Below are 23,533 nucleotides of genomic sequence, written 5' to 3' on the forward strand. Positions count from 1 at the left end.
GGCCAGTTTCCAGAGCTTTGGCAGGCTGCAGAGCCCAGGAATTCACTGAAGGGAGGCAAATGAAGACATGATCACTTTCCTCTTTTTTTTTTTTTTTGGTTTTCGATACAGGGTTTCTCTGTAGCTTTGGAGGCTATCCTGGCACTCACTCTGAAGACCAGGCTGGCCTCGAACTCACAGAGCTCCGCCTGCTTCTGCCTCTTAAGTGCTGGGGTTAAAGGCATGCACTACCACTGCCCAACAAGATGTGATCACTTTCTTAAAAAATGTTAAAGAGATCCTTTCCACACTACTCAATGACAGCAAGACAAAGACAGAGTAGGTGCAGGGAGCAAGGAGTTGCAAAGAGCAACTACAATCTTTCATCCCTGCCCTGGGCCCCCTAGGCAGCCATGGAGACCAGCAGGAAGGGTTTGTTGGCAGCAGAGCAAAACCAGGTTAGTGCCATTCCAAGACATGTACAGAGACCAGCAGGGACAATTGCTGGCCCTGGGGTCTCCTCTGGTCTTTCCCCCACCCCTGTTCTCTGCATGACAAGTCCAGGAGGGAAGAAAGATCTCCCTCAAGACACACTTCTCTCTTGGCATTGGCAAAGCCTGTGGCTTGTATTCCCAGGTTTCCCAAGGCTGGCAACAATGATCCATAAGGCACCTTAGGGATGCTGATGCATAATTATTATATGGGTTTATTTAAATTTAATCTAAAACACAAGATTCCACCAAAGGAGGTTTTATCATTTGATATACGTATTTGTATATCTAAACATCATAGCTAGAGACACAGTTTTGGTTTGAGCCATCTGTTTCAGATTGGGCTACTCTCCATCCAGCCCACTGCCCTGAGCTCCCTCCCTATCTGCATCCTGGTGACTCTGCAACTCATTCCCTAGAGGTGAGGCCTGCCTCCCCAATCCACTACTATCAGATCACAGAATTCATTGTAGCCAACAGGATGTGAGCAAAAGTAACAGTGGCAACTTCTGAGCAGGAGACTTAAGAAACACTGTGTTCTCATTCTGCTCTCGTGCAGTTTTGCCTTGCCCCGGCTGGCCTGCTTCCCCCCACCCCTCATCCACGGAGGATGAAAGACATAGAGTTAATGTGGACCCAGCCTCTGCTCATTAACCAAACCCATGTGACCAACAGACATTGCCACAAAAGTAAATGCTTACCTGTGCTTTGGGTGATTTCTTCCACAGCATTATTTCAGCAAGAGTTGACTGATACACCACCTAACCATATTCCTCTGCCTACTCAAGACTCACAATGCACTGTCTACCTTTTAAAATAATACTATCTCTCTCTTGTTCTTACCCTTCTTAATTCTTCCTTAACTTAGCACAACTTATAATATTCTCTTTTTTGCTTTTATTCTTCCTTTGTAATAAAATGAAATTTTATGATATACAAGACATTGTTCAGGACCCAAAGCATTGGTAGGAAAGTGGGATGCACAAAGTAATTTTGTATAGATACATAGGTATAATTTTTTTCTCCTTAAGTCTTTTGTCCAATTTATGGGGGAAGCTCAGAGACTTTATGATAGGTGAACTTGGAAAAAAAAAAAGCTTCTTCTTTTTTGGGGGGGGGGCTGTTATCTCTCCAGGTGTGGTAGTGCATGTCTATTACACCAACACTTGAGACACTGGGGCAGGAGAATGGCAAAGAATTTTAGGTCAACCTAGATTACCTAGCAAGTTCAAGACCAACCAAAACCATAAATAGTGAAACTCTGCCAGAGAAAGACACACACACACACACACACACACACACACACACACACAGAGAGAGAGAGAGAGAGAGAGAGAGAGAGAGAGAGAGAGAGAGAGAAACAGACATACTGACTGCTGAAGGGTACATCATACATTGCTTGGATTAGCATTCAACTTCTAGACTCAATGATCTTCCTGTCTCAGTCTCTCCTATAGTCCAGACAGTCCGTAGGTACATGCCACCTCACCCAGCTAAAACAAAACATTTCTTAGAAAAAAAAAGTCAGAAGTTGAAAATGTTGGAAATGCTGATAAAATTCTGTGCCCCATATCAGGGACTGTCTTCAACCTTAGTGGCTTTGTCTATGTGTTACTGGGGTGCCGGGAGGGACTTTAAAAGGATTTAGGTGGCTTCCAAGAGCTGTCAGAACGTTTGACTCTGGCATGGTGCCTGCATCACACGTTAATTAAATTATATGGCAGAAACACCACAATGTCAAGAGCAGATATTACAGCCTTCAAAGCCTAACATTAAGTGAGGTGTTTTCTAGCACAGAGCAAAGTATATCTTTAAACAAACTCCTTTGTCTTTCCTCAGCTCTCAAGACATGTACCATTCAACATATCCCACGAGAGGATATCTTGGACGATTTATCCGGTGCAGGGGGTACACCCCACAAAATTCTCTAACTAACTTGCAGGACAGTAGGAGGTTCATGGAGTCATACCTGCTTCCTCCATTTGACCCTCAACTTTGGTTTTGTTTGTTTGTTTCTGAGAGTCTCACTATGTAGCCCTGGTTGTCCTGGAACTAGCTCTTGTAGACCAGGCTGGTCTCAAACTCACAGAGATCCACCTGCCTCTGCCTCCTGAGTGCTGGGATTAAAGGAGTGCACCATCACACCTCTAGACACCTCCCTAGGGGAGATCTGGCTTTCTTTATGTAGCAACAGGTTCTGTCTTCTAAGATGGTTCTAGCAGCGGGGCAGCAGCTGGTATAGAATGGCGGGATTCACACGACCTTCCCCATCATTCCCCCTCCCCCTTCTAGCACTGGGATAGAACCCAGGACCTAATACAAGCTAAGAATAAGATAGCACTCTACCTACCACTGAGCCACAGCTCCTACCATCCAAATCTGACATTTTTTTAAAGATAATAGTCTCATGTATCCCAAACTAGCCTCAAACTCACATGTACCCTCCACCTCTAGAGTGTTACTACTATGCCTATTTTCTTTTGATTATTATTTTATAACTTTTATTTTTATTATTTATTTTTATTATTTTTATTATTTATTTTTATTATTTTTTATTTTTATTTTTACTTTTATTTTTATTATTTATTTACTTATAGAGAGCATACGGTGGTACCAGTTGCCACGGTATGCATATAGAGATCAAAGCACAAATTGTAAGTGCCAGTTTTCCTCTGCCAGATGAGTCCCAGAGATAGAATTCAAGTGTTCAGTCTCTGAGGCAAACCCACTAAACTATCTTGCTAGCCCTATGCCTGGTTTTTAATGTAGTTGCTAGGGATAGAACTCGGGGTATCATGCATGCTACTCAGCCCCCTCCAATGTCTTAAATAGGAATGGTGAGGGTTGAGGATTATTGTCTCAACACTGCAAATTTGAAGAAAAAAACATGCTGCAAACTGTCTGAGGGCATCACAGGCGAGTACCGCCTCCTGTCTCTTGTAGTTAACAATCAAACTCCCAAGGCTGTTAACTCAGAGGGGCTTATGCACAAACAGCACAACAAGGTTGAACCCAACCAGATGTGTGTGGTGTGGCTCAAGTCTCCCCAACTCCCAATGAGTGCTTTCTGGGTGCTAGGTACTATTTTAAACCTGTTATACCTGCCAACTAATTTAATCACCTCACCATTATGAAATGGGCCATCTTGATATCTTCCGTTACATAGCTGAGAAGTGAGGAACCCAGGCTGAGCAAGAGTAACTACCTAGTCACACAGCAAGGCAACTGGTGGAGGCAGCTTTTGAGCTCTAGTAATCTTGCTTCCCCAAACTAACTTCTACGTGGTCTTTACTTTTTAAATGTATTTACCTTTATTCATAGTGCACATGCGCAACTATGGAGGTCAAAGGACAACTTCCAAGAGTTGATTCTCTCTTTTTACCACCTGGGTTCTGAGAATCAAACTCAGGTTGTCCTGATGGGCAGCAAGCGCCTTTTCCTACTGAGCCATCTCAATGACCCCCTTTTTTGTTGTTGTTGTTTCTCTTTTCTTTTGTATGTATTTATTCATTTATTTAGTGTATGTGAGTGCTCTGTCTTCATGCACACCAGAAGGAATCTGATCCCACTACACATGGTTTGAGTCACCATGTAGTTGCTAGGAATTGAAGTCAGGTCCTCTGTAAGAGCAGTCAAGTGCTCTTAACCACTGAACTATCTTGCTAGTCCCTGTTGTTTGTTGGTTTGTTTTTGAGACAGGTCAGCACAGGCTGACCAAGAACCCACTTGACAGGTAAGGATAACCTTGAACTACTAATTCTTCTGGCTGGGTCTCCCTCCCAGGTGGTAGTTATAAATATTCATCACTGTGCCTATTATTTTGGTTTGTTGTTGCTGCTGAGACAAGGTCTCAGTCTGTAGCCCAGGCTGAACTTGAATTCATGGAGATCCTCCTGCCTCAGCTTTGTGAATGCTGGGATTGTAAGCATGAGTCACTACACTGGGTAAGGGTGAGGGATAAGAAACTGCTGCATTGCAAGGCAGTGATGGTGCACGCCTTTAATCCCAGCACTTGGGAGACAGATGCAAGCAGAGCTCTGTGAGTTCAAAGCCAGCCAGGGCTAAACTCTGTCTCGAAAAACAAAACAAAAAAAAATTAAATAGAAAGGAAAAGAAAAAAGAGATTATTGCATTTATGAGGGTAATACATTCCTCGGTAACAGTTTAGGATAAATTTAAACTAATTCAGACCTTTGAAAGGCTTTTGAATTCTTTGCAATAGGCACATCAAGCGTACCTTAGAAAATGTGCCTTCCAATATGGGTGTTTGTGGCACTGGTCTTTGAATTTTTCTGTGGGTTTGGACTTCTTCAAGGTGAAATTCTATTTTTTTCCAATCTCCTCTTTTTCAGGACAAATTAAATGTTCTTTTCTTCTTTTTAACTATCCTGAAAAGTTTAAGCAGGAAACTAAAGGGAGCAGCAATCTTGCAGAGAGGTAGCTAACAGCTGAGTGGGAGAGGCCTACACTTCTCCCCTAGCACCCTTTGATATCCTTAGAATTTTTTGCCATGTAGCCACCATCCTGGCACATATCGGTAATCCCAGTATTTAATAGGTAGGGACAGGAGGGTCAGGAGTTCAAAGTCAACATCAGCAACATAAAACTTTGTCTCAAAACAAATACTGCTTCGCCACCCCCCCCCCCGACAAAAAAAATTGTCATGTACAGGAATTACCCATAACATCTGCAACCAACATGTTGTCTGGGTGGGGCCTTGGGGAAGAAAACACAGGATATCAGCCCCCAAGCCCCCATTTAGCAGACTGTGCTGAAGGCATTTGCAACAATCCATCTTTATGTAAGTGGAACAAGGGTTAAAAAGACACCCTATTGTTGGGCAGTGGTGGCACATGCCTTTAACCCCAGCACTCGCGAGGCAGAGGCAGGCAGATCTCTGAGTTTGAGGTCAGGCTGGTCTATAGAGTGAGTTACAAAACAGCCAAGACTGTTACAGAAAGAAATCCTGTCTCAAAAAACCAGGAAAAACAAACAAACAAAAAAAAAACAAATAACAAACAAGCAAAAAAACATACACAATCTCACTTTAGCTTAAAAAAAAATTTCAGGCTTGGAGAAGATTCAAGGTTCAGTGTAGTGGAACTTCAATTGTATTTTAATAAATACAGCTTGTCTGAATATCAGAGAGTAAAACAGCCCCACTGGTCAGTCTTACAGACCAGGCAGAGGTAACACACACCTTTAATTCCAGTAGCATCACTAGTTGCCATAGATACTGGGTGGTACACGCCTTTAATCCCAGCCCAGAGAGGATTATAAAACAGGAGGAGATAGCTCATAGACACAGTCTCATTCTCAGATTTCTGGAGGCAGGGTCGCCATTCTGGACTGAGATCGAGTAAGAGCCAGTGGCTGGCTGCTTTGCTTTTCGGATCTTCAGGTTGAACCCCAGTCAATCTCTCTCTCTCTCTCTCTCTCTCTCTCTCTCTCTCTCTCTCTCTCTCTCTCTCTCTCTCTCTCTCTCTGACAGGGTTTCTCAGTAGCTATGGAGCTCCTCTCCTAGAACTAGTTCTTGAACTCACAGAGATCCTCCTGCCTCTGCCTCCCGAGTGCTGGGGATTAAAGGCATGCGCTGCCACCGCCCGGCACAATTTCTCTCTGAATTTTTATCAATCATGCTTCAGTTCAGTGAGTTAAGTAGTTGTTGCACAGCATAGGGACCTGAGTCCAGATCTGTGACACCCATATATAAGCTGAATGTGTCATCTGACACCTGTGACTTAGGAGGCTAAGGCAGGAAGGTTTAGAATTCAAAGCCAGCCTAGGCAATATATAGAGACCCTGTCTCAAAATAAAAACTATGAAAATGGCTGATGCTGTAGCTCAGTGCTAAGGAACTTCCCTAGACAGCATGAATTTGATCCCCAGGACTAAGTCAAGCGGGAAAGAAGAGTAAAAGCAATCCTAGCTAGGTGTGCTGACATGAACCTGCAGTGGCAGCTCCACACGCTGAAATAAGACAACTGTTGGAGCCCTCCTCTCTCCCAGGAGCTCTGGGCATCGCAAGCCCCTGTGCAAAGCATACACATGAACTGGCCGTAGTGGCATCCACCTGTAATTCCAGGACTCAGGGAATTTAGCAGTAGTTCAAGAATACCTGGGCTACATATCAAATTCCAGGCCAGGCTGGGCTACCATGTCTCATACTGCTTCCCCAAACCCATGTCTGTCTGTTTCTCTTGTCCACGTGCATGTGCACTCACTCACACTCACACACACACACACACACACACACACACAGAGAGAATAAAAACACAAGCTTTCTCTTAGCTTTGGAGTGAGAGATAAAGCAGGTTCCTGGAAACCGTGGCTGTTCCTCCTGCCTCCCTTGTACAAGCCACCAGCATGGTATTGAATAAACCAAAGAGACTTGAGCTAAAGGATGATGAATGAGTGACTGAACCACTCCCTCGCTACCCATGGAGAACCACGTGACTTGACACCCACCACCCGCCCCCTAGTTCTATGTATAGGGAACTTCCCCTTCCCAACCTTGACATACGTAGACAATGATCATATTTTTGTGCAGCACAGGATCTAAATCAGCAAGTGTTCACAAACACTCAAGATCTGAAGCTAACAGGCAGGGACTCAGGCTATCCCAAGCCCCCAGGCCATCTGATGAAGGGAAGGGACCCTGCTATTGGCCAACTCATTCAGTCTCTTGGGAAGCTTTCGCAGAAGCAACAGATTATCTACCTTTAAACCTGAACGGGGAAGTACTGTTCTGAGAGGCCTGAAGAGCAGCGGTAGGGCTTCCTGGGACTTAAGTTAGCTTGAGGGAAGGGTGCCCAAATTTGGGGGCAATGAGGTCTGAGTAGTGGGCTGGAGAGGGCACACTGCCAGCTCTGACTGGCCTGGAGCCAAGAAGTCTGACTGAACTTGGGCCAGCCCTGTTGGCCCACAGACTCAGTAAGCTTACTGCTCCAGCGTTCCTTGCCTCTTTGTTTGCGCTGCCCTACAGTTCCCTGGTAGTGTTTAGGAATGCTTTGAAGGTTCCAGCATGTTTCACCAGTGCTGAGGGAAACCAAGAGCAAAGGCTGGGCCCAGGCCAGGTGGCTTGAAGGAGGGCACCTGTGATCACACTGAAACACCCCAATGGGCAAGTGGAATCTAGGGGGCACAGAGGGAGTGTGCCCAGGGGAGGGGAGATGTATTTAAGCCAGTTCGAATTCTCTACTGGGAGACTCCCCTCACAATTCGAAACCTTGGAGATTCACAACTTTGTTTTGTTAAGGGAGTCAGTATTCCCTTATCAAGTTTGAGAGAGAGAGAGAGAGAGAGAGAGAGAGAGAGAGAGAATGAGTTGGGGGGTGGTGCACAAGCTATTCTTTTATGCTGGCAGAGGGCAACAGCACAGGCTAGTCCTGACTAGAAAAGCTGCCTTCTTGATTTGCATCAAAATCTCTGGCCTGCCCCCTCCCCAGGGGAAATAAAGTCAGGCAGGCTTTCCAAGAAAGGGGAAGTAAAGGACCCTTGTGACCTCTGCCACCATCTAGACTGAACAATCTGGAAGGCCCTGGAGCTTAGCCCCAGCGGGATTCACTTCAGATTGGCGGTAGAGAGGTTCCTAGTCACAGGCTGCCTGTGGCCTTACCTCCCTTCTGGAATCTAGCTGAAGGCTAGGGGTAAAAGTGGAGCTCTGGAAGAGACTGGAAACTTCCTTCTCAGTCTCAGCTCACTCAGTGTCGGCCTTTGTTGTCCTCCATAGAAAAGGTAGGAGCATTTTAAGGATTCTAGCTCTGGTGACCCCAGATGCCCAATATATTGCTTTGCATACAGCAAGTCTTTAAAATGGGTAAAATTTTTGCTCAGGAAGAGCAGCTTTGTCCAATCAGCAGTTCCTTTAGTCCTCTAACTCTGTGTCCTTGGCACTGGGGTTCTGGTCTTCTTGTCACATTGACCCAATGTTTTCACCCTCAGAATCAATTTCCTCCACTCAATTAACCAGGGTTCAAAGCCACAAGGCCTCTCCAGGTCTTCACCACCTCTGTTTGCAGGCTGTCTCTACCCCCAGCTCTGATCATCTGGATCCCACCTAGTGGGGCCCGCGGCTTTGGCTGCATATTCTCCTGTTCCTCTGTGCTCCCTGTAACTTTACCATACACTCAGTCCTTGGGCTCTTTGACACATCTGTTCCTTTCTGTCTCCACAGCCATTTATACAGGTCCAGATCCTGAGTACATAGGCCTGTAGCACATGAGCAATGACTCCAAAGCCACAAGGGCGCTTGGGTCATTTTTTTTTCTCTGCAGCCAGCATTGTCTAGAGCTCTGGTAAACCTCCCTCTTGCTCCCAGATGATGACACAGGCCTAGTTTAGGGACATGTGGCCTCTGGATTTCCTCCTTCGTTCCCATTTCTACTTGTTTCACTGTTGGCATTGATGTGGCCTCTGAAGCTCTGCTTAGGGTAAACAAAGTGATCCGAGGGGTCCCTTTCTTCCCACTCTCAGAAAAGTCACTTTCCCTGCTTAAGTAATGGCTGCCTTTTCCTCCCAGCTTCCTCTCAGCCTACGTATATTTAGTGCAAGCTGCCCTGGGTAGAGTTTAATTAGGTACCAACTCACCCAGGGGCAAAAACCAAGTACCCCTCTCAGGTTGAACAAATGGGACCCAGGCCTGATGGAGGAGCCTGTAGCCAGTCTCCCCTGGTTGGGAAGTGACTGGAGGCCAGCAGGTAGAGGGCTGTCCATTCGCAGGTAATGATTGCCTTAGGCACCAAATGATGGAAAATTCAGGCTGGCTGGCAAGCTGCAGGGCGCAGCCTGGGACAATTGTACGGACCAGTTTAAGGGTGGCTGCAGGGAGGGATGGCAGAAGGAATATGGGGTGTGTGTGTGTGTGTGTGTGTATTTTCTCTCCCTAGCCTCCCTGCTACCTTTCCCCAGCTTATGCTCTTTTCTTACATTTTTTTCTTGTTTCTAGCCCACGCAAGTGGAAATTAGAAAGGTCTTTGAATCCATTTATTTGTTTTAATAAAGACAGCATTTTAAGCAGCATATTTACAGCAATTGAGTGTTAAACTAAACACCAAGCCAGCTAAATGTGTTAGGGGGAAATGAAAAGTCAGTTTACAAGAAACATATAATTAACATGTTCTTTGACTTTCTCTAAGCCTTTGTCTGGCTCAGGACAAGACAGAAGAGCCATGATCAACTTTAATAAAATGAAAGACCGTATCCAGGCAAAGGGGGGACAAGAAAGTTCGGAGTGGGAAACAAAGGCAGAAGAAGGGATTTGGGGCATTGGAAGATATATGCTTTAAAAAGACATCTTTTGTTTCTCTCCGTTAGTCAACAGCCATTTTCTCCTTCCCAATAGGAAGGCTCTACCTTGGACTGTACCTGTGAACAGCCACAGAAACAGTCCTGGAGGGGGAGGGAGGGAAGATGGAACAAGGCACCCGCATGAAATGCATGGGGGTTTCAGGAGGCTGGGAAAACCGGGCTAATGGAAATTACTATGGCACAACATGGGAATCTTCCCATGGCCCGACTTCCAATAAACTGTTCCCCTCCTCAACCCTTGGAGAAAGTGAAATAAGACATTAGACTTTCAATAATCTCATATGGTGATGATCAATCAAAACCCAGAGGAGAAGGCCAATTTATAGAAATTGTATCTGCTTCACTGGGCGGCTGGAACCAGGGAGCTGAAAAGAACACTGTGGCAGCCTTTGATGTGTGAAGTTGCTCCCAAACGACAAACGCCAAAAAGCACTGCCTGTACACATGGGGTCTTTTCAAAGAGAGAGGGTGCTCCATAGAGGACTGTCTTGGGCCTCTCACTGTGGGGACCCGCCTAAAGGGAAAGCACATGGTTAGGCCACATCAAAGCTATTTATTTCTATTATCTGCTGGTTATTTTAAGTTGGAGTTGCCATCTTTCTTATTTGTTTTATCACCACTGAAGTTTATTTACTGAATTAACTTTTAATGGACCCTCGACTTTGTTCTTCAGAGTTAGCTTCTAATACTTGGGCCTTTTTAGCTAGGCCCCCTCCAGGCTTTGTGATCAGCTTGCCTTTGTGACCCTCAGGCCCCCATCCCCTCCACCCCAATCCTGGAGGTGAAGAGCTCAGCCTCTGTTAACTCCTTGACTGCTGGTGTCTTTTTTGTGTAGCTACTAATCACCTCCTTTTGATCACTGCCAAGTTCTCAGGTTGAAGGAAGGAAAAAAGACCTCTTGACCATTCTGACTGGCTTTCCACATGAGCCTGAAAATGTCGACAAATTTGAAACATCTGCCGGGCGGCTTTGGTCTGATTGCTAAAATATGCCGACCTCAAGCCCCCTCCCCCCGCCCTTTTTAATCTGTTTCATATTCACAAATTAAGCATTTAGTCTGGGTAATAAATCAGGGCGGTTTACGAGGCTCACAAGAGACAAACAAGCGAAAAGGGCGCAACACAAGCCCTTGGAAGCGGAGCTGCCAGAGTCGGGAACTCCACGCACTGGAACTCCTAGGGCGGCTCTGGCGCACCCCGAAAAGACTCCCACACCCACTCTTTGGCGGGTGTGGCGGGGAGGCTAACAAGGTAGAGGGTACAGATGAACAGTCCTAGCCTAGGCCCACACGCCTGGAACCTTCCGCGATAATCTGGTGTACCTGGCCTGCCCCAGCTCCGTGCAACTCAGCACCCTTGCCCTGCAAGGAAGCTGCTGCTGGCAAAGGTGACCACCTCACCTCACCCCACTCACACACCCTGTAGTGGGCCCAGTAAGTCTCTTCCCCACAGAGATAACTGGGTTCCCCTCCCCCACCCTCTCCAATCCGGCTGGGCTCAGCCTTAAAGATTTCCAAGCCTACACTAACCAAGGAAGAAAAAGAGTCCCTCCATGCCCACACGTGACTGCCACCAAGCCTGGGCATGAACCTCTCTGGGCCCGCTCCCTCCTCCCAGGTTTCAAACCAAAGTAGCCACAAAGCTACTTTCAGATTCAAATGCAAAGCGGATGGCGCCTTTTGAGTGGATCCAGGCTTTACAGAGGAGCTGGAAAGAGGACCAAAGACACAAACGGGACGCGTTCCCGCTGCAGAAACCCCAGCCCCGGTTTTAGTGGCCACGCAAACTCAGGGGGCTCTTATTTGTACGTTTCCCGCCTTCCCTGGATCAACCATGAGAAGTGGACCTGGACCAGGGGTTTCGGACCAGTCCCAGTCCAAAACCTTGAGAGACCTCCCTCAGAGAAGAGTGGCTCTGGGGTCACCTCGACTGGGCCTTTTGTCACCCTGCTATATACTCAAGTTCCCTAAGGACTGGTGTTCTTGATGCTATCATGGGACGCGGTGGGGGCGGGAAACCGGGGATCCTGGCTGTACAGCCCACCCCGAACCTAGGGAGAGGGTATAGGAACAATTCCCCCAACCCGCAACATAGCACAAACGTCGCCCTTCCTCTTTCCCTAGCACACATTCCAACTGCGAAAGCCATTACCGCCGGCGCGCGAGAGACTTTTAAAATATTTACAGCCCGCTCTCCGCACGGTAGCCTGATCCATCTTGTGGGCGCGGAGGCGGGGCGCTCAGGCGGGGGAACGGAGCTCGGGTGGGGGGCGCTAGCTGATTCTCCCTACCCGCAGCCCCCGAATCCTCTCGCTGCTCCCACTTCATAACCTCGGGCTGGAGAGGTGACCCGAGCCTGTGCGCAGCGCCCCCGGGGGCCCTGGCCCGGCCGGAGAGGGCGGGGAGGGGGGGGGAACAGAGTCCGAGAGAAGGGAGGGCGGGGAGGCTGATTTAGAGGTTCTCACCGGGAAGCGAGCAAGGCACAGACCTGAGAGCCGCGGCGCGGTGAAATCCGAGGAGCTCTCTTGGCGAGGAGGGGCTGTCAGAGGCCATTTATCTCTCGCCAGAGTGGAGGCTCGGCTCCCACACCGCCCGCGAGTAACAATGGCAGCGAGCAGCAGCTCTGCACGCGCTTCAGTGCATGAATGGATTGCGGAAGATGCCTGTGCTCCGCTCCGCTCCCGCGGCTCCTCGAGCGCCCCTCCCCGCCCCCGCCCCCGCCCCCGCCCCCGCCACCTCCCTCAGCCCCCGTGGGCGCCTCGCGTCTCGGGGTTCGCAAGTTGGGCCCTACGGTGGTTCTTCTCACTCAACCCGCGCCTCCCCCACCTCACCCCGGTTCCCCCAAGCCGTTCCCAGGGTCTTGGCACCTCGCCATCGATAGTCATTAGGGGCTGAAACTTGACACTAGCCTTCCCAGCCTCCCCGACGCAGACACCCCCGCCGACTCGCTCCCTCTCTCCCGGCCCTGGCAGCTCGCGGCAAGTTTACTTTCAAGGAGTTGGACCGTGTTTCCGCCGCAGAGGCCGACCGCATGCGGACCGGGGGGAAAGGGGTGTGTGGAGAGGAGGGAGTCGGGGCTCCGAAGGGTGTCACCTGCCCTGAGGCCTAGGGTGTTCCCAGGTGTTCGCTGGCTTTCAGCCCAGTCACCACTCCCAGTCCGCTGATCCACAGCGGGTCCTTGAATTTGGCACGTGCGCGTGCACTCTGGGTACTCGGACCCCAGCCCACATGTCCCGCCAACTTTCCGATAGGTAGCAGAACAGTGTGCCCAAATTCTTCACGGCGACTAACAGTCTCCAGAGTGTTGGGAGAGGTCAACCGCAGACGTGTGCCCCTTTGACTCTGCATAGGAGGTCTAATAAAAGCCCCTCGCCAGTTTCGGCTTGGGTTGGAACGAAGCAAACCCTAGCCCTCCGGGGTTCGGATCTCGTAGTCCTGCCAACAGTTTCTAAAGACTGGGGAACCCTCTAGAAGTGGACACACACAGCGACCTTAAGGCAGTGCCCAGTAGCCCGCGGGAAGAGGCCAGGTTTCAGGAAGTCAGCCACACGTGTGCAAAGGCGCACTCGGGGAGACAGAGCGCGACCCGTGGACCCAGGAGACTAGTGAGGACAGGCGAGAAGCTGGCAGTGAGACAAAGCCAGAGAACGCCAGGAAGGCTCAGCCGCAGACCCGGAAACACAGGCAACAGCAGCAGCAGCCAGAGCCCATCGCGGAGGCGTACGCAGCCAGGCCCTGCCCGGTACATCTCCATTCATGTGCCTAGTGAGAACGCGCACCCGGAGTCTAGGAGGACCTTGCTGCTAGGGTTGGTCTCTGTCGGTCCGGGGTAGGTTAAGTCTATTTGGAACTTCCCAGCAGAGAAGGAGTCCTTGGGGCGGTCTTTAAGGCTCCAGGCCCCTCTGGTTTCCACCCACCCTTCTCGGAGCTTGGGACAAAGATAGTAGGTTAATAATAGCAGTTCAGCACATTCTCAGAAGTGGAGAATGGTCTGAGAAGTGCCAATGGACTTCCCTATGACGGTATCATTGGGCACACTACCCATTTTGACTTTTAAGCAATTAGGAACCAAGCTGGGCTTCCCTCCACCACTAACCTTGTAATGCGATTCGAGTAAAGATCTAGCATAGTTACCAAGGCTCTCTGGCCACAGCCATCATACTGGGCCAATCAGTGCCTAGCAAGACTCTGTTCCCTTCCTGCCACCTCCGGCTCTGCTGCACTGGCAGTGACTGCAAAACTTCTCCTCACTCAAATGAAGCCAAGTGCTTTCCACTGCTGTTGGCTGTGCACATGGAGACTCCCTGAACCCACACACTAGAACACACACACGCTTGTTCTGGCCCTTCTGTCTTCCTGCTGGTTGTCCTCTCAAAACCTGACTGTCTAACCCAGTGAAGTAGTAGATGGCTGTCATAGAGTCTGGGTGGTCAAGGGGCGACCACTGGGGAGTGGAGGCCAAAGCCTTTAAGAGGAATGGACTTTTCTGTCTGAGAAAGAAGGCATCTAGGCATCTCAGCCTGCGGGATGGGGAAGCAGAAAAGGAAGGCCAATACCAGTCTCAGCCTGCCTACCAAGGGACAGCAGTTGACTTTTCCCTGAATAGTAGTAGTATCTCTTTTGCACCAGTGGTTCCATCCATCTGTAAGGGAGCCAGAGCAGACAGCATTACCCGCGGTGGCAGAGGAGGAAAACGGCCCCAGAGTTCAGCTGCTGGAGTAGGCCCGAAGTTTCCTGTTGGAGTTCACTTTCCTGCTCAGGAGTCTGTGTGCATGTCTGGGGTAAGTCTGTAGAGGGAAAGGTGATTCCTGGCCAGGAACAGACGTACAGTTAAGGAAGTCCCGGAAGGAAGGACAGAGCTCCACACCTCTTCCTCTGACCAAGCCCCATACAGAAGTCCCAGCTCTTTTCATTGAAACATGGAGTGCCCCCCACTGCCCTTGGGCAAAGGCTGTAAAGCTCCTCCCTATCCCTTCAGCAGGAGGTCTCAAGTCAGTCTTGAGAGGCCCTGCCCTCCCCTCTGTCTTCCATCCCTGCCCACCCCCCAGCCTTGGCTGCAAGATGCCTTACATCCAACTGTGGTTTCCGGGCAATAAAACAACTATTAAAGTCACAGGCACGGTTGGTGATTTGCATCACATCCTCTCATGCACGGATACAATATTTAATATACAATATTGAATACGAATATTAAAAATCAATAGCTAGGGACCCCTGGGGAGGTGTCACAATGCGATCCTGCTTCAAGAATACAACCAGTTCCCCTAAAAAGACAGGAACAAGAAGTTCAGCCAAGCTAAGGCAGGCAACAGGGGAACTGAGGAGTCATGGCTGCATCTCAGCTTCCTGGTATGTCTAAGTTGAGCAGAAGAAAAGCCAACTAAATGGTATGCCTGTGGGCTTGACTAGCTGCAGGACCAGAGTATTGTTTTTCTGCAGGCTGCCAGCCAGGTGCATGGAGCTGTTGGTACTTTCCTTTGGTTCGGGACTGAGTCATGTATGCACGCTCTCAATTTTTCCCACCATGATGGCTCCTTTCCTGGGCCTCAAGACATTCATCGCCACAGGCCCTATGGGGAGCTCCTGGCATAAGCTTTCAGGGAGATGAAGCAGAAATTCCAGTGGCTCAGGATATTCTTCCTATGATAAAAGAAGAAGAAAAGGAGGAGGAGGGGAAGGAGGAGGAGGAGGAGGAGGAATGCCTAAGTTGCAGGATCTTCTGAGGTACCACCACCACCTTCAGACCTGTTGGTGGCTAGGGGCTTGAGGGGAGTGACAGAGGGAATGGGCCAAGAAAGCACTTGTGCTTTAGAGTCACAATCAAGATCATCTGTTAAAGAGACAGGAGACAGCAAGCTCCTGGGACGCATAATTATCTTTTCAGGCCTGGGAAGGAACACCAATTATTCTCTTCCTTATCAAAACATAGAAATATGCTTTATCAAAAAAAAAAAAAAAGAACTAGGCATTCACAGACTGCTTAGGTCTGTGAAGAGAATAAACATTTTCCAGGAATTCCACCCTCATCCAGCTATGGAAATGGAAGAGAAACCGACAATAAGAGACATCAAGCTTAAGTTAGCTGATTGAAAGGGTCTGGAGAATTTAGATAGATAGGAACAAAAACAAAACCCTAAGTGAACTTGACCTACTTAAGTACCAGCCTACACATCAAGTTAATGATAGCAACTCTGTGAATTTCCTTTTCCTTTTTATCATAGTTTAAACCAATATGAAACTAGTGAGAAGTCTTGGAAAGATCCCTCAGGAAGACCTCACAGTAGCCATTCGGGTAAAAGTCAGAAGTGAAGACCAGAGGTGTTGAGAAATTGCAGTAAGAAGCCTATGGCCTCCAGTCTTTGTTCCCTAACAGTTGTCGGAGAACCATCAAAGCCAGGGTGGGAACAGACACTCCTCTCGGAGCCCAAACAGGAAAAGCAGCTGCTCTCTGGCTGCGGAAGATCCCCTGATGGTGGTTCACTCAGCCAGCCCCCTGAGAGTTTGCCTGTGTATATGCATGGACTTCCTGGCTAGAATTCTACTCTTACAGCATTGGACCTTGGGCCTGGGAAATCCACTAGCAATGATTCTACGGGCACGTTGGATAGAAAGCAACAGAGCTGCGCCATCATCAGCAAACACTCCCCCAGCCTAACGGAACTGCTCTCCAGTTCACTGTGCCGCAAGGCCAAACTCCGGCCCTCTTACTAGCCACTCCACAGGCTCAGCAAACGATTTGCATCCAGGAGGAAGGAGTGGCTAAGGCCAGCAAAGGCTGGTCAGAAGAGGCTGGGGGGAGGGGAAGCACCGCAGGTTTGAAGCTGACCCAGCTAGGGGAGATTGCACCTTCAGAACCCAAAGAGTGATATTTTTCCTTAAACCTGCTTGATACTTCAACTCAGAGAGCAAGCAGCTTCGTGGCATTTAGATGGTCTATACCCAAAAGTGGGAGCGACCTCTGCCAGGTTTGCAAGTCCCAAATTGTAATGTAGACAAGGGTAGACAGGGGACTGGGTAGGACAGTGGGAATTATTTGCCTGCTTTCGCCACCCCACCCTTTTGTACTGTTTTCCTGTTAGGAAGCGAAGCCAGTGGGTTTGTTCTTGGAGGCCCTCTGGACTGCCCGCTACTTCCTGGTGCAAGGCCGTGAGAATAAAGGCTTTCTGCCAAGAGACCCCCCACTGGTTTAACACCAAGAGCCTCGAATCGCGGGAATCCTCGCATCCTCGCACTTCCAACCAAGTCTCTCTCTCTCTCTCTCTCTCTCTCTCTCTCTCTCTCTCTCTTTACACACACACACACACACACACACACACACACACACACACACCAAAAACTACTCCCAGAATTGCTGAGGTGAATGCAGAGCCTAAGGCCAGGGTCAGTGAAGGGACTGTCCCCATCACCAACAAGTTGCTGGCCGAGGTAACAGCTGTGGGAGGGGGAAGGGAGCCGCAGGCAGCCACGACTGAACGGTTGCGATCTAGAAAATTCAACAAGAGGCCGCCACAGTGGCGGCGGCTCCAATTAACTGAGCCAACAGGGAAGGCAGAGAGCGAGGCAGCAGCCCTGCCGATCGTGCCCGGGGCGAGCAGGCAGGAGGGGGCGCGGGGCCTCGGAGCTGCCCGGGCGGCCCTCGCACGGCCCCTCCCTGGGCTCACGGAGCGCGCCTGGTGTTTACATACTGTCCTTCCGACACGGGATCAAGTTTCAGGCCGCGCTGGAGGCGCCTGGGGCCGGCCACAGGCCGGGGAGAAGGGAAGAACTGGAGAGGGATCTAAGGCCGCGCTGCACCGCCGAGAAGACCGGGCCACGCGTGACCGCAACTAGTGTAGCCCTCCCTCCTGGTCAGGGGTGAAAGTCTACCGTGTAGGGTGGCAAAGGCAGGTGTGGAGGTGCGGAGCGCTGTCCAGAGGGAAAAGCATGTCTGGCTCGCGAGCGAAGCCCAGAGCACACCCGGGGCTGAGAAGTCACGGGGGGGAGGGGGAGGCTCTCTGATTGGAACCCTTCGAGTCCTCTTTGTGAGCCCTCACTCCTTCCCCCCCCCCCAACTCCTTTGATAGACTACCCGATCCAGGCTATTGTTGGGGGGCAAAAGGTCTGTGGACTGCAAAGACACAAGATTGGGAGCGACCTCTCGTTTTTCCTGGCCCCAGTGCTGCGGAAGCCTCGAGCGGAGTGCCCGAGGGTGCCCGATGCTGTCAAGTGTGGGCAAGTGAGCTCCAGTTGCCAACACACTGTAAACAGCCGCGTGCGCTCCCGCCTAGCCCGGGGTGGGAGCCTCAACCCAAACACTGAGTGTCCTTACGAGCTCCCAGGCGAGGTTTCTGTGGCAGGGACTGGGGAAAGGAAGCCCCCATGGCCTCCCCCAGCCCGCGCGCTGCCACCTGGATCCTGAAGAAAGTGTTGTCAACCTGCAGAGGCGCCAGGTGCTGCTGGGAGGGGAGAGTCAGCCTGTTCCCCCTCCCCACTGAATACTAGCTTTGTTCCCGAAAACAGGGGAAACATTAGGCTGCTGCCCCCAAGGAAACACAAAACTTCTTTTTGAATCTCGGAAAGGGCGGCTGACTGAACTTCGAAGTTCCCAAGATCGGCCAAGGAAGGGAAAAGCCGATTGGGGGGGGGGGGGGCGGGAGACTTCAGAGACAGGCCGACTGACGACGTGGGAGGAAAGCAGCTCAGGGTGAACGGGCCAGAGTCTCGGGAACTCAACTCAGCGTGACGGTGCTTCGCGAGTTCCAGCGAACAGCCGGCTAGGCCAAGTGGTGCCTGGCCAGCCGATGGCTGCGCCAGCTTCCTGCCCTGCCCAGGACCGCGGAGCAGTAAGGCACGCCACCTCTGGCTGGCTTGGTATCCCAGGAGGATGAGGGTATACAAATAAACCCCGAATTTCAGCACAATGCACACCCACCACCACCACCATCGTCCGCAACACAGTAGAGCCAGGCCAGTTGGTGGATCATCGGCTTCTGGCTCTCAACTTGGGGTTTAAGGCGAAGGTGCAGTGATCTAGCCAGCGAGGATGGCTGAGTCAGTCTGAGACGTCTTAGATCTCCTCCGTTGACTGCCTGTCCCTTCGGTTCTCACCCCGTCTCCGCCTAGCTGAGGGTACCACCACGTTAGTGATATTAGCCCGTATAACAGGCAAAAGGACTACTGAAGGCAAATTTGCCGTCATCCCCCCCCCCCAACTGCCACCTCTCATTTAACCTTCCCCACACTTAAGGAAGGGGAGGGCACTTAGCCTCTGTCCCCATTCCCCGTGGGACGTTCCCCTCCGTCTCGGAAGCTCAGACTGCGAATGAGGGTTTTCCCCCTTCCCCGTGGGCTCGCAAGGTTTCTAACTTCCTCTAAACCTCCCTCTTCGCTCCGAAAAGCCCCGAGGAGAGGAGCAGAGAGGAAGCCAGCCGCTAGTGTGCTAAATGAAGACCATGTGTGAGGATGGCGGCATCAGAGTGCAGCGGCCGGGAAGGGGGTGGTGAAGACCGGTGCGCGGCCCAGGGCTCCAGGTCCAGCTCCAGGTCCAGGCAGACAGCCTGGGCTTTGGGGACTCAAAGCCGCAGCGAAGTACTGCTAGGCTGGCCACGGTGTGTGTGTGTGTGTGTGTGTGTGTGTGTGTGTGTGTGTGTGTGTATGTGTGTGTGTGTGTGTGTGTGTGCTGCGTGCGCGCGCGTGTGCATGTGTGCGTGCGCAGGATCTGCCGCGCCGCGGGGGGCGGGGGCGGGGACGCAGCCCTGACTTCCTGGGCCGCAGCTGCGACCCAGGGCGCAAGAGCAGATCTTGCTCCGCGGCAGTGGTGGCTCGGGCCCGCCACGCTCGCAGCTGAGAATCAACAAAGAGAGGCCGCAGGAGAGCGGGGGAGGGGCGCGACCGAGCGTTCGCTGGCTGCTGTGGAATAATAAAAAATAATTAATAATGATAATAAGAGAAAAATCCGCCGTCTTTCTTGGCACTGGGTTTCCGCGTGGCTGCAGCGGGAAGCGCGCTGTCCTTGACGCGGCCTCCCCCGCCTGGTCTGACTACCCCTCCCCCCTCTCACCCCCTCCCCTTCCTGGGAACCGGGAAGAGAAAGGTCTGCAGCTGACAAATATTATCCATTCTCCCCATCGATCGCGGAGTGTACAGATGTGAGCGCTTGATGTGCCCGCGGAGCGGCAGATCCTCCCTGCTCGCTCGCTCTCGCCCAGGCTCCGCTCGCCGCCCCCCTCCTCCCCCTTTGTTCTCCTCCCCTTTCCCTCTCTTTAAATAGATTTCAGGGCGCTGCCTGTTGGAGAGCAGCTGGCGATCTCTCCAGAGAGAGAGAGAGAGAGAGAGAGAGAGAAGCCCGAGGTGCCCTGTCACCAGCCTCCCCTCCCCCACCTGATCTTCCCGCTGTGAGCCCACCCTCCCCTTTTTCCAGTTTCCCAAACAGAAATGACCAGGAACACCCACGTCCACTGCATCGCGAACCTCGGAGCCTTTGGACGCCTTGCGCTGTCCCCATGCTGTTCCTTGTTTCTGTGAGGAAAAGGAGGAAAGCGCAGGGAGGTTACACAGCGCCGTGGCAGAAGATCCGAGGGTCGAGATCTTTCCCTGGCAGCAGCAGGGACAGTGCCCGGGTCACGCTAAAAGGGTACAGTTTACCCATTAGGGAAAAGGTCGGACAAGGCGGCCCCTTTATTCCTCTTTTGCAAATGGCAGATTAAGCCGGCAGCGCTCGGCTTCAAAGGGGCCCGGCCGCCCCGCAAAGGGTTAACCCTGCGGCCCATAATCGCAGACACACACACTCACACGCGCGCACAGTGCGCCCTCCCCTCTCGCCAGAGCGCTGGCCACGGCCCGCAGTGCACTCGGGGCTGGGGGAGTAGCTTGGGGGGGAGGGGCGGGCTTAACCAGGCCGCTCGACTGAGCCCGGGCCACCTCGCCGTCTGTCACTTAAATGATTGTCCTCCGCTCCGCTCAGTGCGGTCAGTACGGGCTGTTAACAGGCAGTTGCAATCAGTTTCCGAAAGGTCAGCCAAGGTCCTCCGGCTCTCGCAGACGGAAGGCATTACGAAACCGCTTTTGTATCTGCAGGCACTTTAGAAAACGAAGCAAGGAGGGGCTCACTCCAGCGCCGCCGCTGCTGGGAGCCCTGAGAGGGTCGTAGGCTGCGGGGAGAGGGAGCCTGCACCCCTGCGAACTGGGCTGGGCAGCTAGGAAATCACCGGCCAAGTGACCTAGGCCCTTCGTGTTCCGATGGGGAAGCGGAAGGTGGGCAGGCTGTAAGGGAAACACAAATGGGAGGAAGTGGGAGAGACGTCTTGGTTCCTCTCCTCTCCCGGCCTGCGGCCCACACCCGATCCTGGACCGAGGTGGGTGGCCCTGGGGACGGGGAGACCCCCACGGTCTCTCCTAGACTCTCCTGACATGCATAGGTGATGAGGAGGGTGATAGGGGGAAAGACCCTCGTAAAGCCAGCGAATCCCCGCGCGGTGTCTGAAGACGTTGCTGCTGCCGCCGCTAGAAGTCGTCCATCAGCAACCAGTCCAACCTGCCAGTGATAATGTGCGATCAACACCAAATCACCCCCGCCAGGCGCGATCCATCATCGCAGCGCTCCGCAGGCCCGTGTGAGCCTGACTCGCGGCTGGAGGTGGGGAGGGGGCCGCAGAGCAGGAGGCGGTCACCCAGCACACCCGAACTCTGCGGACCTCGCTGCCCCTCCTGGAGACATGCACCTCGGTGTTCATAACTCTCCAAGTTCCCCAGCTGCGGAGTGCAAACACGGTGGCTCCAGAGTTCCGGGCACGGTCACTTAGGAGCCCGCATGTCCTCCACACCCAGTTATCCTGGTCACACCCAGCAAAGCCATCCTTTCCTTGGCTTTGCCCTGCCTGTCCCCTCCCCCCTCCTTCGAGAAAGCGTGGCTGGCGGGAAATTAATATTTAATATCGTGAAATTGATTAAAGGGCTGGAAGCCGGCGATGGGGTGGGGGAAGGGTAGGGTCTCAGCGCGTAATTAAAGATCTGGGAGTGGTGGCAGCTTCTGGTCTGCCCTGGCCCCACACGGTCTTTGTGAGGCCCAGGCGGGGTCGGGTGGGGCTGAGCCAGTAGTAGTGCGTGAGGCCCTAGGTTCTGGCACTCGCTGGGGGGCGCGCTCTCTGAGAAGTATGTTGTAACCCTAGCTCACCTAGAGATTACACAGAGAACCGAGGTCCCCTTCTCTGCACTGAGGTTCAAATGTTTCAGGTCTTAGACGTTTGCTAGTTACAGAAACTCCTTCACGGTCAGGAGGTCAAGGACCTGGCGCTGTCTTCACTCTGTGTTGGCCTTATGACACCACCCCCAAGCCATGAGTCTTTGGGACTTTCAAGCAGGACTTGTGAAGAATGACTCAAATCCTGCACTCGGGACCCCTAAAGCCGGGCTTACTCGGGGTTCCCGCCGGTTCTCTCAGGTCCAGGCTCCACCCTGGACCACTCACGCCTGGGGAGGCTTAACTCGTTCAGCAGCGCCGCAGATGGGGCCTGCTGCTTCAGGCTGCTGTCTCTAGAGAGCGTCACTGAAACCAGCTCAGCCGGCAACCTGTCTAGATGTTTAAGGTTATAGTGCTTCCAGGGGGGGACTGGGCTGGACAGGGACTAGGGGTGGTGGTGCAGACCGCGGGCACCTGGAGAGGCATTGGGTAGGTACTAGGTCAGCGGTAATGTGTTGGCTCTGTGAAAGCTTTAGAAATCCGATGGTTGAACTGGGCATGGTGAGACACGGCTTTGATTCCAGCCCTCAGGAGGCAGAGGTAGACAAATTTCTGGGAGTTTGAGACTATGAGACTACATAGACACTGACTCAAAATAACCATCAAAAAAAATTTGATATTTGGTTCCAGTGGTGGGAAAGAACCCAACTCAGAGTCCAGAATCTTTAGTGTTTTCAACTTTGTTTTGTATACGATTTCTTTATTTCTATGTATTTTGCAAAGCACTACGTCTGAAAAGCATCAAGTGCACAGAGAAAGCACACTTGGAATACAACAACTAGCAGCATCATTGATCCTAATCAAGTAGGAGACCCTGAGGGCCAGCCTGACTCCAGGCCTACTGCGGAGAAGGTCAGGACCAGAGAGGATTAGGCTTAGCCTAGGGTTTATTGCTGTTCTTGAACAAAGTGCCAGGGGCTGCCTAAACTGGGGCAAGAGAGACGTAATTAAAAGGGGAACTGCTGAAGAAGGAAAAGAGTAGCTAGCGAGGCTGCTGCGGAGGTGGGTGGAGGAAGTGTTTTCCTTCAGAATAACAAGCCAGTGCAAATGTTATGCAGAACGACTTCGTTTCACCAAAACAAAACCCAAAACTTCACATTCAGCCTCTCTTCCAGAGCTGATATGCAACACGCAAACTTCAGACAGAACCTTGAGGTAGTAGGTGTCAGCCAACAATTTACAAAAGATAATAGGGGAGCTTTTCGGGGTTCTTCAGTTCCTCCCATTGAGATTCTACCTGCAACAGCCCCTCCCTGAAGGTGGTGGTGGGGCTTTGACCTCTCAACTTGAGCCCTGCGGGAGATCTCTCAGAATGCACCGCATTCATCAATGCCATTTCTAGTAAATTGGACCTAAGGTTTCTTAGTGTCCTAGGAGGAAGGCAGCCTACACAGCGCGCATACCGATGTCTGAGCAAACGTGGGGGGGGGGTGCTTATTCTGTAGCTTTTACTAGAAAATACTATGGATTTTCCAAGACGTTTCTGATGACTTCAGCGCTAGGCTCTGTATCTTAGAAAGGATACTCCATGGTGGCTAT

At 51.4% G+C, this 23,533-nt stretch overlaps 1 protein-coding gene across 2 annotated transcripts in view; it reads right to left on the reverse strand.

Moving 5' to 3' along the window:
- Nucleotides 1–23,533, reverse strand: part of Bcor (BCL6 corepressor) — a 121,339-nt gene that overhangs the window by 78,255 nt on the left and 19,551 nt on the right. The window contains exon 1 of one of the 2 annotated variants that reach the window (XM_048461312.3): nucleotides 12,266–12,418. The exons of the other annotated variant lie outside the window; for it this stretch is intronic. The gene's annotated coding sequence lies outside the window, so the exon portion shown is untranslated. Of the gene's footprint in view, nucleotides 1–12,265; nucleotides 12,419–23,533 lie in introns of those variants that run through there. 2 annotated transcript variants of the gene reach the window in all.

Source organism: Myodes glareolus, chromosome X (assembly GCF_982192425.1).
Source record: "Myodes glareolus chromosome X, mMyoGla1.1, whole genome shotgun sequence".
NCBI classification, from domain to species: domain Eukaryota; kingdom Metazoa; phylum Chordata; class Mammalia; order Rodentia; family Cricetidae; genus Myodes; species Myodes glareolus.